We start from the raw sequence: 24,144 nt of genomic DNA, 5'->3' as shown, positions 1-24,144 counted from the left end.
AATGAGCGACTGCGGGGCCGTTTGGAGGCCATCGGTCCGATGAATGTAGGCGGTCTGGCGCGGGTTCTGCCGGCCGCAGCCCCCCATGGAGGCGCAGTGGTGGATTTTTCACCCCCTGTGGAGCCGCGACCGGTTGACACCTGGTCCTTGGTGGTGCGGAGCAAAAATGCCGTAGTGCTCGCACGGGACCAGTGTTGCCAATTTAGCTTTTTTAAGGCTAGATCTAGCTTATTTGAAAACGGAACAGCTTGAAAAATTATGAAAATAGCTTTAAATCTAACCTTTTTTTAATTTCACTTTGCTTAGTTTTTCCTTTTTATATCCTACATGTATTTTTTGGTATTTTTTAAGACAAATCGAACAAAAAGTATATTTGTAGTACATATTTTGGTGTATCATGGTATTTTAGAATTTATTTATAGTTTATTTTCGTTGAAAAGTTTCGGTCTATACAGAAACTTGCTTGGTGATCGTGAAATGTGTAAATGTGTAAAACATGCCAAAAACAGTTTACAAACAAAACTTTCATCGACAAGCATCGATTTCCTCAAAAATAAAATAACACCGCCTGATGCAAAGATTGATGTCTTGAAAGATGACTTGGATGAATTTTCTGTGTCTTCACAGAAATTAAAGAGAAAAATTATAATAATGAAGTTAACGAAATCAGAGAGATGTGCAAGGATTTTATAAAGGAGCTAATTATCCAACTCAGAGAAAGGTAAGCTTCAATTGGATTTGATATTAAAAATAAATAATAATCTGATGCTTAATTTCAGACTTCCAGATAATTTTGAGCCATTAGAAAAACTGCAAGTTTTTGCAGCAGAAAATGTACTCAAACATAATAAAAATCATAATGATCTCATTTCCATATTGGAACACTTTAACTATAAGAATATAGATGGAATTCTTGCCCAATATGGCAAAATTCAATTAGTCCCTTGGCAAAGTACAGATGACACGATACAATTTTGGTCAGAAGTACTGACTTATAAAGATGCTGGCAAAAACAAGCCTTTTGAAGAAATCGCTTTATTTGCCATTGGCATTTTAAGTCTACCGTGGTCAAATGCTGCTATTGAACGACCCCATCAAATGAATATTGTTAAGACCAAGCTAAGGAACAAAATGACCGTTAAATCCTTAAACTCAATATTAAATATAATGTTTGTTTTAGAAATATTTAATTGTTTCATGAATATGACTAAAATTCTTTTGAATTTTACAGATATGGATTGCGCCGTCATGGAAAATGTTGTCACAACTATCAATTACCGGAGAAATATTTAAATTTAATACGTTCCAGCGATAAATATACCGATTCAAGCAATTGCGAATTGGATGAAATAATAACACAATTAGAAATGTATATATCTATGTGTTGTTTTATTTTTAGCCTGTTTTTTACAATTTTTAGCTTATTCTAGCTTGTATTTTTGTGAAATCTAGCTTATTTTGGCGCTCAAAATCTGGCAACACTGCACGGGACGTGGTCGAAGTTGCTTTCTGACTGTCGTTAAGAGCAGACGAGTTTTTCTGGTGTCGCTAGCCAATATGAGGCGCTGATTTTTTCGCTTATTGCTGAGAATGAGCGACTGCGGGGCCGTTTGGAGGCCATCGGTCCGATGAATGTTGGCGGTCTGGCGCCGGTTCTGCCGGCAGCAGCCCCCATGGAGGCGCAGTGGTGGATTTTTCACCCCCTGTGGAGCCGCGACCGGTTGACACCTGGTCCTTGGTGGTGCGGAGCAAAAATGCCGGAGTGCTCGCACGGGACGTGGTCGAAGTTGCTAAAATTTTGGTTTTCTGCTTTGTGCGGTGCTTCTTTCGTTGACCGAAACCGGTTTTTAGGGCGCTAGCGTGTGCCTGTGTTTGCGTGTGTGTGTGAAATTTATATTTATAGCTGCTTATCGCGATAAAGATCTTTGACGGTGGCTGCTATGCCTCCGAAAAAGAAAAATTCGGCGGCCGTTGAGAAGCTTTGTACTGATGAAGAACTGGCTGCTTCTGGGCCGCTGGAGTTGAAGAGGAAGGGGAAGCTGGTTAGGCGGTTGAAAAGGGCCACCTCGGAGACCGATATCGCCAAGCTGTCCCCGGAGAACGTTAGTGTTGGTTCCCAGGATACCCTTGGGGACCACGGCAAGAGTGTTGAGGAAGTTAATGTGGGTGTGGCTCCCACTGTGGAGACGGCAGATATGCCGAAATTTGCGGTGCCTGCATTGCCAAAGAAGCAGGTGAATAACACTGTAGAGCGAATGCAGGCTATAAGCTAGCAGGTGTTGAGCGTGGCGTTGGACGGTGGTGCGACAACGGAGGTAATGTGCAGTTTGGTAGGCTGTAGTAGCCAATATGAGACGCTGATTTTTTCGCTTATTGCTGAGAATGAGCGACTGCGGGGCCGTTTGGAGGCCATCGGTCCGATGAATGTTGGCGTGGCGTTGGCCGGTGGTACGACAACGGAGGTAATGTGCAGTTTGGTAGGCTGCAGTAGCCAATATTAGGCGCTGATTTTTCGCTTATTGTTGACAATAAGCGACTGCGGGGCCGTTTGGAGGCCATCGGTCCGATGAATGTAGGCGGTCTGGCGCCGGTTCTGCCGGCAGCAGCCCCCCATGGAGGCGCAGTGGTGGATTTTTCACCCCCTGTGGAGCCGCGACCGGTTGACACCTGGTCCTTGGTGGTGCGGAGCAAAAATGCCGGAGTGCTCGCACGGGACGTGGTCGAAGTTGCTTTCTGACTGTCGTTAAGAGCAGACGTGTTTTTCTGGTGTCGCTTGCCGAAGCCAAAATTTTCGTTTTCTGCTTTGTGCGGTGCTTCTTTCGTTGACCGAAACCGGTTTTTAGGGCGCTAGCGTGTGCCTGTGTTTGCGTGTGTGTGTGAAATTTCTATTTATAGCTGCTTATCGCGATAAAGATCTTTGACGGTGGCTGCTATGCCTCCGAAAAAGAAAAATTCGGCGGCCGTTGAGAAGCTTTGTTCTGATGAAGACCTGGCTGCTTCTGGGCCGGTGGAGTTGAAGAGGAAGGGGAAGCTGGTTAGGCGGTTGAAAAGGGCCACCTCGGAGACCGATAACGCCAAGCTGTCCCGGAGAACGTTAGTGTTGGTTCCCAGGATACCCTTGGGGACCACGGCAAGAGTGTTGAGGAAGTGAATGTGGGTGTGGCTCCCACTGTGGAGGCGGCAGATATGCCGCAGTTTGCGGTGCCTGCATTGCCAAAGACGCAGGTGAATAACACTGTAGAGCGAATGCAGGCTATAAGCTAGCAGGTGTTGAGCGTGGCGTTGGACGGTGGTGCGAACACGGAGGTAATGTGCAGTTTGGTAGGCTGTAGTAGCCAATATGAGACGCTGATTTTTTCGCTTATTGCTGAGAATGAGCGACTGCGGGGCCGTTTGGAGGCCATCGGTCCGATGAATGTTGGCGTGGCGTTGGCCGGTGGTACGACAACGGAGGTAATGTGAAGTTTGGTAGGCTGCAGTAGCCAATATTAGGCGCTGATTCTTTCGCTTATTGTTGACAATGAGCGACTGCGGGGCCGTTTGGAGGCCATCGGTCCGATGAATGTTGGCGGTCTGGCGCCGGTTCTGCCGGCAGCAGCCCCTAATGGAGGCGCAGTGATGGATTTTTCACCCCCTTTGGAGCCGCGACCGGTTGACACCTGGTCCTTGGTGGTGCGGAGCAAAAATGCCGGAGTTCACGCACGGGACGTGGTCGAAGTTGCTTTCTGACTGTCGTTAAGAGCAGACGTGTTTTTCTGGTGTCGCTTGCCGAAGCCAAAATTTTCGTTCTTTCCCGGAGAACGTTAGTGTTGGTTCCCAGGATACCCTTGGGGACCACGGCAAGAGTGTTGAGGAAGTGAATGTGGGTGTGGCTCCCACTGTGGAGGCGACAGATATGCCGCAGTTTGCGGTGCCTGCATTGCCAAAGACGCAGGTGAATAACACCGTAGAGCGAATGAAGGCTATAAGCTAGCAGGTGTTGAGCGTGGCGTTGGACGGTGGTGCGACAACGGAGGTAATGTGCAGTTTGGTAGGCTATAGTGGCCAATATGAGACGCTGATTTTTTCGCTTATTGCTGAGAATGAGCGACTGCGGGGCCGTTTGGAGGCCATCGGTCCGATGAATGTTGGCGGTCTGGCGCCGGTTCTGCCGGCAGCAGCCCCCCATGGAGGCGCAGTGGTGGATTTTTCACCCCCTGTGGAGCCGCGACCGGTTGACACCTGGTCCTTGGTGGTGCGGAGCAAAAATGCCGGAGTGCTCGCACGGGACCAGTGTTTCCAATTTAGCTTATTTAAGGCTAGATCTAGCTTATTTGAAAACGGAACAGCTTGAAAAATTATGAAAATAGCTTTAAATCTAACCTTTTTTAATTTCACTTTGCTTAGTTTTTCCTTTTTATATCCTACATGTATTTTTTGGTATTTTTTAAGACAAATCGAACAAAAAGTATATTTGTAGTACATATTTTGGTGTATCATGGTATTTTAGAATTTATTTATAGTTTATTTTCGTTGAAAAGTTTCGGTCTATACAGAAACTTGCTTGGTGATCGTGAAATGTGTAAATGTGTAAAACATGCCAAAAACAGTTTACAAACAAAACTTTCATCGACAAGCATCGATTTCCTCAAAAATAAAATAACACCGCCTGATGCAAAGATTGATGTCTTGAAAGATGACTTGGATGAATTTGCTGTGTCTTCATTATATATGGGATATTTATTTGAAAAGGAAATTAAAGAGAAAAATTATAATAATGAAGTTAACGAAATCAGAGAGATGTGCAAGGATTTTATAAAGGAGCTAATTATCCAACTCAGAGAAAGGTAAGCTTCAATTGGATTTGATATTAAAAATAAATAATAATCTGATGCTTAATTTCAGACTTCCAGATAATTTTGAGCCATTAGAAAAACTGCAAGTTTTTGCAGCAGAAAATGTACTCAAACATAATAAAAATCATAATGATCTCATTTCCATATTGGAACACTTTAACTATAAGAATATAGATGGAATTCTTGCCCAATATGGCAAAATTCAATTAGTCCCTTGGCAAAGTACAGATGACACGATACAATTTTGGTCAGAAGTACTGACTTATAAAGATGCTGGCAAAAACAAGCCTTTTGAAGAAATCGCTTTATTTGCCATTGGCATTTTAAGTCTACCGTGGTCAAATGCTGCTATTGAACGACCCCATCAAATGAATATTGTTAAGACCAAGCTAAGGAACAAAATGACCGTTAAATCCTAAAACTCAATATTAAATATAATGTTTGTTTTAGAAATATTTAATTGTTTCATGAATATGACTAAAATTCTTTTGAATTTTACAGATATGGATTGCGCCGTCATGGAAAATGTTGTCACAACTATCAATTACCGGAGAAATATTTAAATTTAATACGTTCCAGCGATAAATATACCGATTCAAGCAATTGCGAATTGGATGAAATAATAACACAATTAGAAATGTATATATCTATGTGTTGTTTTATTTTTAGCCTATTTTTTAGCCTGTTTTTTTAAATTTTTAGCTTATTCTAGCTTGTATTTTTGTGAAATCTAGCTTATTTTGGCGCTCAAAATCTGGCAACACTGCACGGGACGTGGTCGAAGTTGCTTTCTGACTGTCGTTTAGAGCAGACGAGTTTTTCTGGTGTCGCTAGCCAATATGAGGCGCTGATTTTTTCGCTTATTGCTGAGAATGAGCGACTGCGGGGCCGTTTGGAGGCCATCGGTCCGATGAATGTAGGCGGTCTGGCGCGGGTTCTGCCGGCAGCAGCCCCCCATGGAGGCGCAGTGGTGGATTTTTCACCCCCTGTGGAGCCGCGACCGGTTGACACCTGGTCCTTGGTGGTGCGGAGCAAAAATGCCGGAGTGCTCGCACGGGACGTGGTCGAAGTTGCTAAAATTTTGGTTTTCTGCTTTGTGCGGTGCTTCTTTCGTTGACCGAAACCGGTTTTTAGGGCGCTAGCGTGTGCCTGTGTTTGCGTGTGTGTGTGAAATTTATATTTATAGCTGCTTATCGCGATAAAGATCTTTGACAGTGGCTGCTATGCCTCCGAAAAAGAAAAATTCGGCGGCCGTTGAGAAGCTTTGTTCTGATGAAGACCTGGCTGCTTCTGGGCCGCTGGAGTTGAAGAGGAAGGGGAAGCTGGTTAGGCGGTTGAAAAGGGCCACCTCGGGTACCGATATCGCCAAGCTGTCCCCGGAGAACGTTAGTGTTGGTTCCCAGGATACCCTTGGGGACCACGGCAAGAGTGTTGAGGAAGTGAATGTGGGTGTGGCTCCCACTGTGGAGACGGCAGATATGCCGCAATTTGCGGTGCCTGCATTGCCAAAGAAGCAGGTGAATAACACTGTAGAGCGAATGCAGGCTATAAGCTAGCAGGTGTTGAGCGTGGCCTTGGACGGTGGTGCGACAACGGAGGTAATGTGCAGTTTGGTAGGCTATAGTGGCCAATATGAGACGCTGATTTTTTCGCTTATTGCTGAGAATGAGCGACTGCGGGGCCGTTTGGAGGCCATCGGTCCGATGAATGTAGGCGGTCTGGCGCGGGTTCTGCCGGCAGCAGCCCCCCATGGAGGCGCAGTGGTGGATTTTTCACCCCCTGTGGAGCCGCGACCGGTTGACACCTGGTCCTTGGTGGTGCGGAGCAAAAATGCCGGAGTGCTCGCACGGGACCAGTGTTTCCAATTTAGCTTATTTAAGGCTAGATCTAGCTTATTTGAAAACGGAACAGCTTGAAAAATTATGAAAATAGCTTTAAATCTAACCTTTTTTAATTTCACTTTGCTTAGTTTTTCCTTTTTATATCCTACATGTATTTTTTGGTATTTTTTAAGACAAATCGAACAAAAAGTATATTTGTAGTACATATTTTGGTGTATCATGGTATTTTAGAATTTATTTATAGTTTATTTTCGTTGAAAAGTTTCGGTCTATACAGAAACTTGCTTGGTGATCGTGAAATGTGTAAATGTGTAAAACATGCCAAAAACAGTTTACAAACAAAACTTTCATCGACAAGCATCGATTTCCTCAAAAATAAAATAACACCGCCTGATGCAAAGATTGATGTCTTGAAAGATGACTTGGATGAATTTGCTGTGTCTTCATTATATATGGGATATTTATTTGAAAAGGAAATTAAAGAGAAAAATTATAATAATGAAGTTAACGAAATCAGAGAGATGTGCAAGGATTTTATAAAGGAGCTAATTATCCAACTCAGAGAAAGGTAAGCTTCAATTGGATTTGATATTAAAAATAAATAATAATCTGATGCTTAATTTCAGACTTCCAGATAATTTTGAGCCATTAGAAAAACTGCAAGTTTTTGCAGCAGAAAATGTACTCAAACATAATAAAAATCATAATGATCTCATTTCCATATTGGAACACTTTAACTATAAGAATATAGATGGAATTCTTGCCCAATATGGCAAAATTCAATTAGTCCCTTGGCAAAGTACAGATGACACGATACAATTTTGGTCAGAAGTACTGACTTATAAAGATGCTGGCAAAAACAAGCCTTTTGAAGAAATCGCTTTATTTGCCATTGGCATTTTAAGTCTACCGTGGTCAAATGCTGCTATTGAACGACCCCATCAAATGAATATTGTTAAGACCAAGCTAAGGAACAAAATGACCGTTAAATCCTAAAACTCAATATTAAATATAATGTTTGTTTTAGAAATATTTAATTGTTTCATGAATATGACTAAAATTCTTTTGAATTTTACAGATATGGATTGCGCCGTCATGGAAAATGTTGTCACAACTATCAATTACCGGAGAAATATTTAAATTTAATACGTTCCAGCGATAAATATACCGATTCAAGCAATTGCGAATTGGATGAAATAATAACACAATTAGAAATGTATATATCTATGTGTTGTTTTATTTTTAGCCTATTTTTTAGCCTGTTTTTTTAAATTGTTAGCTTATTCTAGCTTGTATTTTTGTGAAATCTAGCTTATTTTGGCGCTCAAAATCTGGCAACACTGCACGGGACGTGGTCGAAGTTGCTTTCTGACTGTCGTTAAGAGCAGACGAGTTTTTCTGGTGTCGCTAGCCAATATGAGGCGCTGATTTTTTCGCTTATTGCTGAGAATGAGCGACTGCGGGGCCGTTTGGAGGCCATCGGTCCGATGAATGTTGGCGGTCTGGCGCCGGTTCTGCCGGCAGCAGCCCCCCATGGAGGCGCAGTGGTGGATTTTTCACCCCCTGTGGAGCCGCGACCGGTTGACACCTGGTCCTTGGTGGTGCGGAGCAAAAATGCCGGAGTGCTCGCACGGGACGTGGTCGAAGTTGCTAAAATTTTGGTTTTCTGCTTTGTGCGGTGCTTCTTTCGTTGACCGAAACCGGTTTTTAGGGCGCTAGCGTGTGCCTGTGTTTGCGTGTGTGTGTGAAATTTATATTTATAGCTGCTTATCGCGATAAAGATCTTTGACAGTGGCTGCTATGCCTCCGAAAAAGAAAAATTCGGCGGCCGTTGAGAAGCTTTGTTCTGATGAAGACCTGGCTGCTTCTGGGCCGCTGGAGTTGAAGAGGAAGGGGAAGCTGGTTAGGCGGTTGAAAAGGGCCACCTCGGGTACCGATATCGCCAAGCTGTCCCCGGAGAACGTTAGTGTTGGTTCCCAGGATACCCTTGGGGACCACGGCAAGAGTGTTGAGGAAGTGAATGTGGGTGTGGCTCCCACTGTGGAGACGGCAGATATGCCGCAATTTGCGGTGCCTGCATTGCCAAAGAAGCAGGTGAATAACACTGTAGAGCGAATGCAGGCTATAAGCTAGCAGGTGTTGAGCGTGGCCTTGGACGGTGGTGCGACAACGGAGGTAATGTGCAGTTTGGTAGGCTATAGTGGCCAATATGAGACGCTGATTTTTTCGCTTATTGCTGAGAATGAGCGACTGCGGGGCCGTTTGGAGGCCATCGGTCCGATGAATGTAGGCGGTCTGGCGCGGGTTCTGCCGGCAGCAGCCCCCCATGGAGGCGCAGTGGTGGATTTTTCACCCCCTGTGGAGCCGCGACCGGTTGACACCTGGTCCTTGGTGGTGCGGAGCAAAAATGCCGGAGTGCTCGCACGGGACCAGTGTTTCCAATTTAGCTTATTTAAGGCTAGATCTAGCTTATTTGAAAACGGAACAGCTTGAAAAATTATGAAAATAGCTTTAAATCTTACCTTTTTTAATTTCACTTTGCTTAGTTTTTCCTTTTTATATCCTACATGTATTTTTTGGTATTTTTTAAGACAAATCGAACAAAAAGTATATTTGTAGTACATATTTTGGTGTATCATGGTATTTTAGAATTTATTTATAGTTTATTTTCGTTGAAAAGTTTCGGTCTATACAGAAACTTGCTTGGTGATCGTGAAATGTGTAAATGTGTAAAACATGCCAAAAACAGTTTACAAACAAAACTTTCATCGACAAGCATCGATTTCCTCAAAAATAAAATAACACCGCCTGATGCAAAGATTGATGTCTTGAAAGATGACTTGGATGAATTTGCTGTGTCTTCATTATATATGGGATATTTATTTGAAAAGGAAATTAAAGAGAAAAATTATAATAATGAAGTTAACGAAATCAGAGAGATGTGCAAGGATTTTATAAAGGAGCTAATTATCCAACTCAGAGAAAGGTAAGCTTCAATTGGATTTGATATTAAAAATAAATAATAATCTGATGCTTAATTTCAGACTTCCAGATAATTTTGAGCCATTAGAAAAACTGCAAGTTTTTGCAGCAGAAAATGTACTCAAACATAATAAAAATCATAATGATCTCATTTCCATATTGGAACACTTTAACTATAAGAATATAGATGGAATTCTTGCCCAATATGGCAAAATTCAATTAGTCCCTTGGCAAAGTACAGATGACACGATACAATTTTGGTCAGAAGTACTGACTTATAAAGATGCTGGCAAAAACAAGCCTTTTGAAGAAATCGCTTTATTTGCCATTGGCATTTTAAGTCTACCGTGGTCAAATGCTGCTATTGAACGACCCCATCAAATGAATATTGTTAAGACCAAGCTAAGGAACAAAATGACCGTTAAATCCTAAAACTCAATATTAAATATAATGTTTGTTTTAGAAATATTTAATTGTTTCATGAATATGACTAAAATTCTTTTGAATTTTACAGATATGGATTGCGCCGTCATGGAAAATGTTGTCACAACTATCAATTACCGGAGAAATATTTAAATTTAATACGTTCCAGCGATAAATATACCGATTCAAGCAATTGCGAATTGGATGAAATAATAACACAATTAGAAATGTATATATCTATGTGTTGTTTTATTTTTAGCCTATTTTTTAGCCTGTTTTTTTAAATTTTTAGCTTATTCTAGCTTGTATTTTTGTGAAATCTAGCTTATTTTGGCGCTCAAAATCTGGCAACACTGCACGGGACGTGGTCGAAGTTGCTTTCTGACTGTCGTTAAGAGCAGACGAGTTTTTCTGGTGTCGCTAGCCAATATGAGGCGCTGATTTTTTCGCTTATTGCTGAGAATGAGCGACTGCGGGGCCGTTTGGAGGCCATCGGTCCGATGAATGTTGGCGGTCTGGCGCCGGTTCTGCCGGCAGCAGCCCCCCATGGAGGCGCAGTGGTGGATTTTTCACCCCCTGTGGAGCCGCGACCGGTTGACACCTGGTCCTTGGTGGTGCGGAGCAAAAATGCCGGAGTGCTCGCACGGGACGTGGTCGAAGTTGCTAAAATTTTGGTTTTCTGCTTTGTGCGGTGCTTCTTTCGTTGACCGAAACCGGTTTTTAGGGCGCTAGCGTGTGCCTGTGTTTGCGTGTGTGTGTGAAATTTATATTTATAGCTGCTTATCGCGATAAAGATCTTTGACAGTGGCTGCTATGCCTCCGAAAAAGAAAAATTCGGCGGCCGTTGAGAAGCTTTGTTCTGATGAAGACCTGGCTGCTTCTGGGCCGCTGGAGTTGAAGAGGAAGGGGAAGCTGGTTAGGCGGTTGAAAAGGGCCACCTCGGGTACCGATATCGCCAAGCTGTCCCCGGAGAACGTTAGTGTTGGTTCCCAGGATACCCTTGGGGACCACGGCAAGAGTGTTGAGGAAGTGAATGTGGGTGTGGCTCCCACTGTGGAGACGGCAGATATGCCGCAATTTGCGGTGCCTGCATTGCCAAAGAAGCAGGTGAATAACACTGTAGAGCGAATGCAGGCTATAAGCTAGCAGGTGTTGAGCGTGGCCTTGGACGGTGGTGCGACAACGGAGGTAATGTGCAGTTTGGTAGGCTATAGTGGCCAATATGAGACGCTGATTTTTTCGCTTATTGCTGAGAATGAGCGACTGCGGGGCCGTTTGGAGGCCATCGGTCCGATGAATGTAGGCGGTCTGGCGCGGGTTCTGCCGGCAGCAGCCCCCCATGGAGGCGCAGTGGTGGATTTTTCACCCCCTGTGGAGCCGCGACCGGTTGACACCTGGTCCTTGGTGGTGCGGAGCAAAAATGCCGGAGTGCTCGCACGGGACCAGTGTTTCCAATTTAGCTTATTTAAGGCTAGATCTAGCTTATTTGAAAACGGAACAGCTTGAAAAATTATGAAAATAGCTTTAAATCTAACCTTTTTTAATTTCACTTTGCTTAGTTTTTCCTTTTTATATCCTACATGTATTTTTTGGTATTTTTTAAGACAAATCGAACAAAAAGTATATTTGTAGTACATATTTTGGTGTATCATGGTATTTTAGAATTTATTTATAGTTTATTTTCGTTGAAAAGTTTCGGTCTATACAGAAACTTGCTTGGTGATCGTGAAATGTGTAAATGTGTAAAACATGCCAAAAACAGTTTACAAACAAAACTTTCATCGACAAGCATCGATTTCCTCAAAAATAAAATAACACCGCCTGATGCAAAGATTGATGTCTTGAAAGATGACTTGGATGAATTTGCTGTGTCTTCATTATATATGGGATATTTATTTGAAAAGGAAATTAAAGAGAAAAATTATAATAATGAAGTTAACGAAATCAGAGAGATGTGCAAGGATTTTATAAAGGAGCTAATTATCCAACTCAGAGAAAGGTAAGCTTCAATTGGATTTGATATTAAAAATAAATAAGAATCTGATGCTTAATTTCAGACTTCCAGATAATTTTGAGCCATTAGAAAAACTGCAAGTTTTTGCAGCAGAAAATGTACGCAAACATAATAAAAATCATAATGATCTCATTTCCATATTGGAACACTTTAACTATAAGAATATAGATGGAATTCTTGCCCAATATGGCAAAATTCAATTAGTCCCTTGGCAAAGTACAGATGACACGATACAATTTTGGTCAGAAGTACTGACTTATAAAGATGCTGGCAAAAACAAGCCTTTTGAAGAAATCGCTTTATTTGCCATTGGCATTTTAAATCTACCGTGGTCAAATGCTGCTATTGAACGACCCCATCAAATGAATATTGTTAAGACCAAGCTAAGGAACAAAATGACCGTTAAATCCTTAAACTCAATATTAAATATAATGTTTGTTTAAGAAATATTTAATTGTTTCATGAATATGACTAAAATTCTTTTGAATTTTACAGATATGGATTGCGCCGTCATGGAAAATGTTGTCACAACTATCAATTACCGGAGAAATATTTAAATTTAATACGTTCCAGCGATAAATATACCGATTCAAGCAATTGCGAATTGGATGAAATAATAACACAATTAGAAATGTATATATCTATGTGTTGTTTTATTTTTAGCCTATTTTTTAGCCTGTTTTTTTAAATTTTTAGCTTATTCTAGCTTGTATTTTTGTGAAATCTAGCTTATTTTGGCGCTCAAAATCTGGCAACACTGCACGGGACGTGGTCGAAGTTGCTTTCTGACTGTCGTTAAGAGCAGACGAGTTTTTCTGGTGTCGCTAGCCAATATGAGGCGCTGATTTTTTCGCTTATTGCTGAGAATGAGCGACTGCGGGGCCGTTTGGAGGCCATCGGTCCGATGAATGTTGGCGGTCTGGCGCCGGTTCTGCCGGCAGCAGCCCCCATGGAGGCGCAGTGGTGGATTTTTCACCCCCTGTGGAGCCGCGACCGGTTGACACCTGGTCCTTGGTGGTGCGGAGCAAAAATGCCGGAGTGCTCGCACGGGACGTGGTCGAAGTTGCTAAAATTTTGGTTTTCTGCTTTGCGCGGTGCTTCTTTCGTTGACCGAAACCGGTTTTTAGGGCGCTAGCGTGTGCCTGTGTTTGCGTGTGTGTGAAATTTATATTTATAGCTGCTAATCGCGATAAAGATCTTTGACGGTGGCTGCTATGCCTCCGAAAAAGAAAAATTCGGCGGCCGTTGAGAAGCTTTGTACTGATGAAGAACTGGCTGCTTCTGGGCCGCTGGAGTTGAAGAGGAAGGGGAAGCTGGTTAGGCGGTTGAAAAGGGCCACCTCGGAGACCGATAACGCCAAGCTGTCCCCGGAGAAGGTTAGTGTTGGTTCCCAGGATACCCTTGGGGACCACGGCAAGAGTGTTGAGGAAGTTAATGTGGGTGTGGCTCCCACTGTGGAGACGGCAGATATGCCGAAATTTGCGGTGCCTGCATTGCCAAAGATGCAGGTGAATAACACTGTAGAGCGAATGCAGGCTATAAGCTAGCAGGTGTTGAGCGTGGCGTTGGACGGTGGTGCGACAACGGAGGTAATGTGCAGTTTGGTAGGCTGTAGTAGCCAATATGAGGCGCTGATTTTTTCGCTTATTGCTGAGAATGAGCGACTGCGGGGCCGTTTGGAGGCCATCGGTCCGATGAATGTTGGCGGTCTGGCGCCGGTTCTGCCGGCAGCAGCCCCCCATGGAGGCGCAGTGGTGGATTTTTCACCCCCTGTGGAGCCGCGACCGGTTGACACCTGGTCCTTGGTGGTGCGGAGCAAAAATACCGGAGTGCTCGCACGGGACGTGGTCGAAGTTGCTTTCTGACTGTCGTTAAGAGCAGACGTGTTTTTCTAGTGTCGCTTGCCGAAGCCAAAATTTTCGTTTTCTGCTTTGTGCGGTGCTTCTTTCGTTGACCGAAACCGGTTTTTAGGGCGCTAGCGTGTGCCTGTGTTTGCGTGTGTGTGTGAAATTTCTATTTATAGCTGCTTATCGCGATAAAGATCTTTGACGGTGGCTGCTATGCCTCCGAAAAAGAAAAATTCGGTGGCCGTTGAGAAGCTTTGTTCTGATGAAGAACTGGCTGCTTCTGGGCCGCTGGAGTTGAAGAGGAAGGGGAAGCTGGTTAGGCGGTTGAAAAGGGCCACCTCGGGGACCGATATCGCCAAGCTGTCCCCGGAGAACGTTAGTGTTGGTTCCCAGGATACCCTTGGGGACCACGGCAAGAGTGTTGAGGAAGTGAATGTGTGTGTGGCTCCCACTGGGGAGACGGCAGATATGCCGCAATTTGCGGTGCCTGCATTGCCAAAGAAGCAGGTGAATAACACTGTAGAGCGAATGCAGGCTATAAGCTAGCAGGTGTTGAGCGTGGCGTTGGACGGTGGTGCGACAACGGAGGTAATGTGCAGTTTGGTAGGCTATAGTGGCCAATATGAGACGCTGATTTTTTCGCTTATTGCTGAGAATGAGCGACTGCGGGGTCGTTTGGAGGCCATCGGTCCGATGAATGTAGGCGGTCTGGCGCGGGTTCTGCCGGCCGCAGCCCCCCATGGAGGCGCAGTGGTGGATTTTTCACCCCCTGTGGAGCCGCGACCGGTTGACACCTGGTCCTTGGTGGTGCGGAGCAAAAATGCCGGAGTGCTCGCACGGGACCAGTGTTTCCAATTTAGCTTATTTAAGGCTAGATCTAGCTTATTTGAAAACGGAACAGCTTGAAAAATTATGAAAATAGCTTTAAATCTAACCTTTTTTAATTTCACTTTGCTTAGTTTTTCCTTTTTATATCCTACATGTATTTTTTGGTATTTTTTAAGACAAATCGAACAAAAAGTATATTTGTAGTACATATTTTGGTGTATCATGGTATTTTAGAATTTATTTATAGTTTATTTTCGTTGAAAAGTTTCGGTCTATACAGAAACTTGCTTGGTGATCGTGAAATGTGTAAATGTGTAAAACATGCCAAAAACAGTTTACAAACAAAACTTTCATCGACAAGCATCGATTTCCTCAAAAATAAAATAACACCGCCTGATGCAAAGATTGATGTCTTGAAAGATGACTTGGATGAATTTGCTGTGTCTTCATTATATATGGGATATTTATTTGAAAAGGAAATTAAAGAGAAAAATTATAATAATGAAGTTAACGAAATCAGAGAGATGTGCAAGGATTTTATAAAGGAGCTAATTATCCAACTCAGAGAAAGGTAAGCTTCAATTGGATTTGATATTAAAAATAAATAATAATCTGATGCTTAATTTCAGACTTCCAGATAATTTTGAGCCATTAGAAAAACTGCAAGTTTTTGCAGCAGAAAATGTACTCAAACATAATAAAAATCATAATGATCTCATTTCCATATTGGAACACTTTAACTATAAGAATATAGATGGAATTCTTGCCCAATATGGCAAAATTCAATTAGTCCCTTGGCAAAGTACAGATGACACGATACAATTTTGGTCAGAAGTACTGACTTATAAAGATGCTGGCAAAAACAAGCCTTTTGAAGAAATCGCTTTATTTGCCATTGGCATTTTAAGTCTACCGTGGTCAAATGCTGCTATTGAACGACCCCATCAAATGAATATTGTTAAGACCAAGCTAAGGAACAAAATTACCGTTAAATCCTAAAACTCAATATTAAATATAATGTTTGTTTTAGAAATATTTAATTGTTTCATGAATATGACTAAAATTCTTTTGAATTTTACAGATATGGATTGCGCCGTCATGGAAAATGTTGTCACAACTATCAATTACCGGAGAAATATTTAAATTGAATACGTTCCAGCGATAAATATACCGATTCAAGCAATTGCGAATTGGATGAAATAATAACACAATTAGAAATGTATATATCTATGTGTTGTTTTATTTTTAGCCTATTTTTTAGCCTGTTTTTTAAAATTTTTAGCTTATTCTAGCTTGTATTTTTGTGAAATCTAGCTTATTTTGGCGCTCAAAATCTGGCAACACTGCACGGGACGTGGTCGAAGTTGCTTTCTGACTGTCGTTAAGAGCAGACGAGTTTTTCTGGTGTCGCTAGCCAATATGAGGCGCTGATTTTTTCGCTTATTGCTGAGAATGAGCGACTGCGGGGCCGTTTGGAGGCCATCGGTCCGATGAATGTAGGCGGTCTGGCGCGGGTTCTGCCGGCAGCAGCCCCCCATGGAGGCGCAGTGGTGGATTTTTCACCCCCTGTGGAGCCGCGACCGGTTGACACCTGGTCCTTGGTGGTGCGGAGCAAAAATGCCGGAGTGCTCGCACGGGACGTGGTCGAAGTTGCTAAAATTTTGGTTTTCTGCTTTGCGCGGTGCTTCTTTCGTTGACCGAAACCGGTTTTTAGGGCGCTAGCGTGTGCCTGTGTTTGCGTGTGTGTGAAATTTATATTTATAGCTGCTTATCGCGATAAAGATCTTTGACGGTGGCTGCTATGCCTCCGAAAAAGAAAAATTCGGCGGCCGTTGAGAAGCTTTGTACTGATGAAGAACTGGCTGCTTCTGGGCCGCTGGAGTTGAAGAGGAAGGGGAAGCTGGTTAGGCGGTTGAAAAGGGCCACCTCGGAGACCGATAACACCAAGCTGTCCCCGGAGAACGTTAGTGTTGGTTCCCAGGATACCCTTGGGGACCACGGCAAGAGTGTTGAGGAAGTTAATGTGGGTGTGGCTCCCACTGTGGAGACGGCAGATATGCCGAAATTTCCGGTGCCTGCATTGCCAAAGAAGCAGGTGAATAACACTGTAGAGCGAATGCAGGCTATAAGCTAGCAGGTGTTGAGCGTGGCGTTGGACGGTGGTGCGACAACGGAGGTAATGTGCAGTTTGGTAGGCTGTAGTAGCCAATATGAGGCGCTGATTTTTTCGCTTATTGCTGAGAATGAGCGACTGCGGGGCCGTTTGGAGGCCATCGGTCCGATGAATGTTGGCGGTCTGCCGCCGGTTCTGCCGGCAGCAGCCCCCATGGAGGCGCAGTGGTGGATTTTTCACCCCCTGTGGAGCCGCGACCGGTTGACACCTGGTCCTTGGTGGTGCGGAGCAAAAATGCCGGAGTGCTCGCACGGGACGTGGTCGAAGTTGCTAAAATTTTGGTTTTCTGCTTTGCGCGGTGCTTCTTTCGTTGACCGAAACCGGTTTTTAGGGCGCTAGCGTGTGCCTGTGTTTGCGTGTGTGTGAAATTTCTATTTATACCTGCTTATCGCGATAAAGATCTTTGACGGTGGCTGCTATGCCTCCGAAAAAGAAAAATTCGGCGGCCGTTGAGAAGCTTTGTTCTGATGAAGACCTGGCTGCTTCTGGGCCGCTGGAGTTGAAGAGGAAGGGGAAGCTGGTTAGGCGGTTGAAAAGGGCCACCTCGGAGACCGATAACACCAAGCTGTCCCCGGAGAACGTTAGTGTTGGTTCCCAGGATACCCTTGGGGACCACGGCAAGAGTGTTGAGGAAGTTAATGTGGGTGTGGCTCCCACTGTGGAGACGGCAGATATGCCGAAATTTCCGGTGCCTGCATTGCCAAAGAAGCAGGTGAATAACACTGTAGAGCGAATGCAGGCTATAAGCTAGCAGGTGTTGAGCGTGGCGTTGGACGGTGGTGCGAACACGGAGGTAATGTCCAGTTTGGTAGGCTGTAGTGGCCAATATGAGACGCTGATTTTTTCGCTTATTGCTGAGAATGAGCGACTGCGGGGCCGTTTGGAGGCCATCGGTCCGATGAATGTTGGCGGTCTGGCGCCGGCTCTGCCGGCAGCAGCCCCCCATGGAGGCGCAGTGGTGGATTTTTCACCCCCTGTGGAGCCGCGACCGGTTGACACCTGGTCCTTGGTGGTGCGGAGCAAAAATGCCGGAGTGCTCGCACGGGACGTGGTCGAAGTTGCTAAAATTTTCGTTTTCTGCTTTGTGCGGTGCTTCTTTCGTTGACCGAAACCGGTTTTTAGGGCGCTAGCGTGTGCCTGTGTTTGCGTGTGTGTGAAATTTCTATTTATAGCTGCTTATCGCGATAAAGATCTTTGACGGTGGCTGCTATGCCTCCGAAAAAGAAAAATTCGGCGGCCGTTGAGAAGCTTTGTACTGATGAAGAACTGGCTGCTTCTGGGCCGCTGGAGTTGAAGAGGAAGGGGAAGCTGGTTAGGCGGTTGAAAAGGGCCACCTCGGGTACCGATATCGCCAAGCTGTCCCCGGAGAACGTTAGTGTTGGTTCCCAGGATACCCTTGGGGACCACGGCGAGAGTGTTGAGGAAGTGAATGTGGGTGTGGCTCCCACTGTGGAGACGGCAGATATGCCGCAGTTTGCGGTGCCTGCATTGCCAAAGACGCAGGTGAATAACACTGTAGAGCGAATGCAGGCTATAAGCTAGCGATGTTGAGCGTGGCGTTGGACGGTGGTGCGAACACGGAGGTAATGTGCAGTTTGGTAGGCTGTAGTAGCCAATATGAGACGCTGATTTTTTCGCTTATTGCTGAGAATGAGCGACTGCGGGGCCGTTTGGAGGCCATCGGTCCGATGAATGTTGGCGTGGCGTTGGCCGGTGGTACGACAACGGAGGTAATGTGCAGTTTGGTAGGCTGCAGTAGCCAATATTAGGCGCTGATTTTTCGCTTATTGTTGACAATAAGCGACTGCGGGGCCGTTTGGAGGCCATCGGTCCGATGAATGTAGGCGGTCTGGCGCCGGTTCTGCCGGCAGCAGCCCCCCATGGAGGCGCAGTGGTGGATTTTTCACCCCCTGTGGAGCCGCGACCGGTTGACACCTGGTCCTTGGTGGTGCGGAGCAAAAATGCCGGAGTGCTCGCACGGGACGTGGTCGAAGTTGCTTTCTGACTGTCGTTTAGAGCAGACGTGTTTTTCTGGTGTCGCTTGCCGAAGCCAAAATTTTCGTTTTCTGCTTTGTGCGGTGCTTCTTTCGTTGACCGAAACCGGTTTTTAGGGCGCTAGCGTGTGCCTGTGTTTGCGTGTGTGTGTGAAATTTCTATTTATAGCTGCTTATCGCGATAAAGATCTTTGACGGTGGCTGCTTTGCCTCCGAAAAAGAAAAATTCGGCGGCCGTTGAGAAGCTTTGTTCTGATGAAGAACTGGCTGCTTCTGGGCCGCTGGAGTTGAAGAGGAAGGGGAAGCTGGTTAGGCGGTTGAAAAGGGCCACCTCGGGGACCGATATCGCCAAGCTGTCCCCGGAGAACGTTAGTGTTGGTTCCCAGGATACCCTTGGGGACCACGGCAAGAGTGTTGAGGAAGTGAATGTGGGTGTGGCTCCCACTGTGGAGACGGCAGATATGCCGCAATTTGCGGTGCCGGCATTGCCAAAGAAGCAGGTGAATAACACTGTAGAGCGAATGCAGGCTATAAGCTAGCAGGTGTTGAGCGTGGCGTTGGACGGTGGTGCGACAACGGAGGTAATGTGCAGTTTGGTAGGCTATAGTGGCCAATATGAGACGCTGATTTTTTCGCTTATTGCTGAGAATGAGCGACTGCGGGGCCGTTTGGAGGCCATCGGTCCGATGAATGTAGGCGGTCTGGCGCGGGTTCTGCCGGCCGCAGCCCCCCATGGAGGCGCAGTGGTGGATTTTTCACCCCCTGTGGAGCCGCGACCGGTTGACACCTGGTCCTTGGTGGTGCGGAGCAAAAATGCCGGAGTGCTCGCACGGGACCAGTGTTGCCAATTTAGCTTATTTAAGGCTAGATCTAGCTTATTTGAAAACGGAACAGCTTGAAAAATTATGAAAATAGCTTTAAATCTAACCTTTTTTAATTTCACTTTGCTTAGTTTTTCCTTTTTATATCCTACATGTATTTTTTGGTATTTTTTAAGACAAATCGAACAAAAAGTTTATTTGTAGTACATATTTTGGTGTATCATGGTATTTTAGAATTTATTTATAGTTTATTTTCGTTGAAAAGTTTCGGTCTATACAGAAACTTGCTTGGTGATCGTGAAATGTGTAAATGTGTAAAACATGCCAAAAACAGTTTACAAACAAAACTTTCATCGACAAGCATCGATTTCCTCAAAAATAAAATAACACCGCCTGATGCAAAGATTGATGTCTTGAAAGATGACTTGGATGAATTTGCTGTGTCTTCATTATATATGGGATATTTATTTGAAAAGGAAATTAAAGAGAAAAATTATAATAATGAAGTTAACGAAATCAGAGAGATGTGCAAGGATTTTATAAAGGAGCTAATTATCCAACTCAGAGAAAGGTAAGCTTCAATTGGATTTGATATTAAAAATAAATAATAATCTGATGCTTAATTTCAGACTTCCAGATAATTTTGAGCCATTAGAAAAACTGCAAGTTTTTGCAGCAGAAAATGTACTCAAACATAATAAAAATCATAATGATCTCATTTCCATATTGGAACACTTTAACTATAAGAATATAGATGGAATTCTTGCCCAATATGGCAAAATTCAATTAGTCCCTTGGCAAAGTACAGATGACACGATACAATTTTGGTCAGAAGTACTGACTTATAAAGATGCTGGCAAAAACAAGCCTTTTGAAGAAATCGCTTTATTTGCCATTGGCATTTTAAATCTACCGTGGTCAAATGCTGCTATTGAACGACCCCATCAAATGAATATTGTTAAGACCAAGCTAAGGAACAAAATGACCGTTAAATCCTTAAACTCAATATTAAATATAATGTTTGTTTTAGAAATATTTAATTGTTTCATGAATATGACTAAAATTCTTTTGAATTTTACAGATATGGATTGCGCCGTCATGGAAAATGTTGTCACAACTATCAATTACCGGAGAAATATTTAAATTTAATACGTTCCAGCGATAAATATACCGATTCAAGCAATTGCGAATTGGATGAAATAATAACACAATTAGAAATGTATATATCTATGTGTTGTTTTATTTTTAGCCTGTTTTTTACAATTTTTAGCTTATTCTAGCTTGTATTTTTGTGAAATCTAGCTTATTTTGGCGCTCAAAATCTGGCAACACTGCACGGGACGTGGTCGAAGTTGCTTTCTGACTGTCGTTAAGAGCAGACGAGTTTTTCTGGTGTCGCTAGCCAATATGAGGCGCTGATCTTTTCGCTTATTGCTGAGAATGAGCGACTGCGGGGCCGTTTGGAGGCCATCGGTCCGATGAATGTTGGCGGTCTGGCGCCGGTTCTGCCGGCAGCAGCCCCCCATGGAGGCGCAGTGGTGGATTTTTCACCCCCTGTGGAGCCGCGACCGGTTGACACCTGGTCCTTGGTGGTGCGGAGCAAAAATGCCGGAGTGCTCGCACGGGACGTGGTCGAAGTTGCTAAAATTTTGGTTTTCTGCTTTGTGCGGTGCTTCTTTCGTTGACCGAAACCGGTTTTTAGGGCGCTAGCGTGTGCCTGTGTTTGCGTGTGTGTGAAATTTATATTTATAGCTGCTTATCGCGATAAAGATCTTTGACGGTGGCTGCTATGCCTCCGAAAAAGAAAAATTCGGCGGCCGTTGAGAAGCTTTGTACTGATGAAGAACTGGCTGCTTCTGGGCCGCTGGAGTTGAAGAGGAAGGGGAAGCTGGTTAGGCGGTTGAAAAGGGCCACCTCGGAGACCAAAAACGCCAAGCTGTCCCCGGAGAACGTTAGTGTTGGTTCCCAGGATACCCTTGGGGACCACGGCAAGAGTGTTGAGGAAGTTAATGTGGGTGTGGCTCCCACTGTGGAGACGGCAGATATGCCGAAATTTGCGGTGCCTGCATTGCCAAAGAAGCAGGTGAATAACACTGTAGAGCGAATGCAGGCTATAAGCTAGCAGGTGTTGAGCGTGGCGTTGGACGGTGGTGCGACAACGGAGGTAATGTGCAGTTTGGTAGGCTGTAGTAGCCAATATGAGACGCTGATTTTTTCGCTTATTGCTGAGAATCAGCGACTGCGGGGCCGTTTGGAGGCCATCGGTCCGATGAATGTTGGCGGTCTGGCGCCGGCTCTGCCGGCAGCAGCCCCCCATGGAGGCGCAGTGGTGGATTTTTCACCCCCTGTGGAGCCGCGACCGGTTGACACCTGGTCCTTGGTGGTGCGGAGCAAAAATACCGGAGTGCTCGCACGGGACGTGGTCGAAGTTGCTTTCTGACTGTCGTTAAGAGCAGACGTGTTTTTCTGGTGTCGCTTGCCGAAGCCAAAATTTTCGTTTTCTGCTTTGTGCGGTGCTTCTTTCGTTGACCGAAACCGGTTTTTAGGGCGCTAGCGTGTGCCTGTGTTTGCGTGTGTGTGTGAAATTTCTATTTATAGCTGCTTATCGCGATAAAGATCTTTGACGGTGGCTGCTATGCCTCCGAAAAAGAAAAATTCGGCGGCCGTTGAGAAGCTTTGTTCTGATGAAGACCTGGCTGCTTCTGGGCCGCTGGAGTTGAAGAGGAAGGGGAAGCTGGTTAGGCGGTTGAAAAGGGCCACCTCGGAGACCGATATCGCCAAGCTGTCCCCGGAGAACGTTAGTGTTGGTTCCCAGGATACCCTTGGGGACCACGGCAAGAGTGTTGAGGAAGTGAATGTGGGTGTGGCTCCCACTGTGGAGGCGGCAGATATGCCACAGTTTGCGGTGCCTGCATTGCCAAAGACGCAGGTGAATAGCACTGTAGAGCGAATGCAGGCTATAAGCCAGCAGGTGTTGAGCGTGGCGTTGGATGGTGGTGCGATAACGGAGGTAATGTGCAGTTTGGTAGGCTGCAATAGCCAATATGAGGCGCTGATTTTTTCGCTTATTGCTGAGAATGAGCGACTGCGGGGCCGTTTGGAGGCCATCGGTCCGATGAATGTTGGCGGTCTGGCGCCGGTTCTGCCGGCAGCAGCCCCTAATGGAGGCGCAGTGATGGATTTTTCACCCCCTGTGGAGCCGCGACCGGTTGACACCTGGTCCTTGGTGGTGCGGGGCAAATATGTCGGAGTGCTCGCACAGGACGTGGTCGAAGTTGCTAAAATTTTCGTTTTCTGCTTTGTGCGGTGCTTCTTTCGTTGACCGAAACCGGTTTTTAGGGCGCTAGCGTGTGCCTGTGTTTGCGTGTGTGTGTGAAATTTATATTTATAGCTGCTTATCGCGATAAAGATCTTTGACGGTGGCTGCTATGCCTCCGAAAAAGAAAAATTCGGCGGCCGTTGAGAAGCTTTGTTCTGATGAAGAACTGGCTGCTTCTGGGCCGCTGGAGTTGAAGAGGAAGGGGAAGCTGGTTAGGCGGTTGAAAAGGGCCACCTCGGAGACCGATATCGCCAAGCTTTCCCCGGAGAACGTTAGTGTTGGTTCCCAGGATACCCTTGGGGACCACGGCAAGAGTGTTGAGGATGTGAATGTGGGTGTGGCTCCCACTGTGGAGGCGGCAGATATGCCGCAGTTTGCGGTGCCTGCATTGCCAAAGACGCAGGTGAATAACACTGTAGAGCGAATGCAGGCTATAAGCTAGCAGGTGTTGAGCGTGGCGTTTGACGATGGTGCGACAACGGAGGTAACGTGCAGTTTGGTAGGCTGCAGTAGCCAATATGAGGCGCTGATTTTTTCGCTTATTGCTGAGAATGAGCGACTGCGGGGCCGTTTGGAGGCCATCGGTCCGATGAATGTTTGCGGTCTGGCGCCGGTTCTGCCGGCAGCAGCCCCCCATGGAGGCGCAGTGGTGGATTTTTCACCCCCTGTGGAGCCGCGACCGGTTGACACCTGGTCCTTGGTGGTGCGGAGCAAAAATGCCGGAGTGCTCGCACGGGACGTGGTCGAAGTTGCTTTCTGACTGTCGTTAAGAGCAGACGTGTTTTTCTGGTGTCGCTTGCCGAAGCCAAAATTTTCGTTTTCTGCTTTGTGCGGTGCTTCTTTCGTTGACCGAAACCGGTTTTTAGGGCGCTAGCGTGTGCCTGTGTTTGCGTGTGTGTGTGAAATTTATATTTATACCTGCTTATCGCGATAACGATCTTTGACGGTGGCTGCTATGCCTCCGAAAAAGAAAAATTCGGCGGCCGTTGAGAAGCTTTGTTCTGATGAAGAACTGGCTGCTTCTGGGCCGCTGGAGTTGAAGAGGAAGGGGAAGCTGGTTAGGCGGT

The 24,144-nt window shown here is 45.2% G+C and overlaps 2 long non-coding RNA genes across 2 annotated transcripts; both read left to right on the top strand.

Annotated features, from left to right (window-relative positions):
- The first annotated feature begins 303 nt into the window (after positions 1-303).
- Positions 304-1,363, top strand: LOC117195312. Its single transcript, XR_004475043.1, has 3 exons — positions 304-721; positions 780-1,169; positions 1,232-1,363. It is a non-coding gene; the product is annotated as an uncharacterized LOC117195312 (long non-coding RNA).
- Positions 1,364-19,965: 18,602 nt separating this feature from the next.
- Positions 19,966-20,975, top strand: LOC117195311. Its single transcript, XR_004475042.1, has 3 exons — positions 19,966-20,329; positions 20,388-20,777; positions 20,840-20,975. It is a non-coding gene; the product is annotated as an uncharacterized LOC117195311 (long non-coding RNA).
- The last annotated feature ends 3,169 nt before the right edge of the window (positions 20,976-24,144 follow it).

The sequence above is a fragment of the Drosophila miranda genome, unplaced genomic scaffold, assembly GCF_003369915.1.
Source record: "Drosophila miranda strain MSH22 unplaced genomic scaffold, D.miranda_PacBio2.1 Contig_AX3_pilon, whole genome shotgun sequence".
Lineage (NCBI taxonomy): Eukaryota > Metazoa > Arthropoda > Insecta > Diptera > Drosophilidae > Drosophila > Drosophila miranda.
The sequence above is the reverse complement of the archived record's forward strand: the minus strand, read 5'-3'. Positions and strand labels throughout refer to the sequence as shown.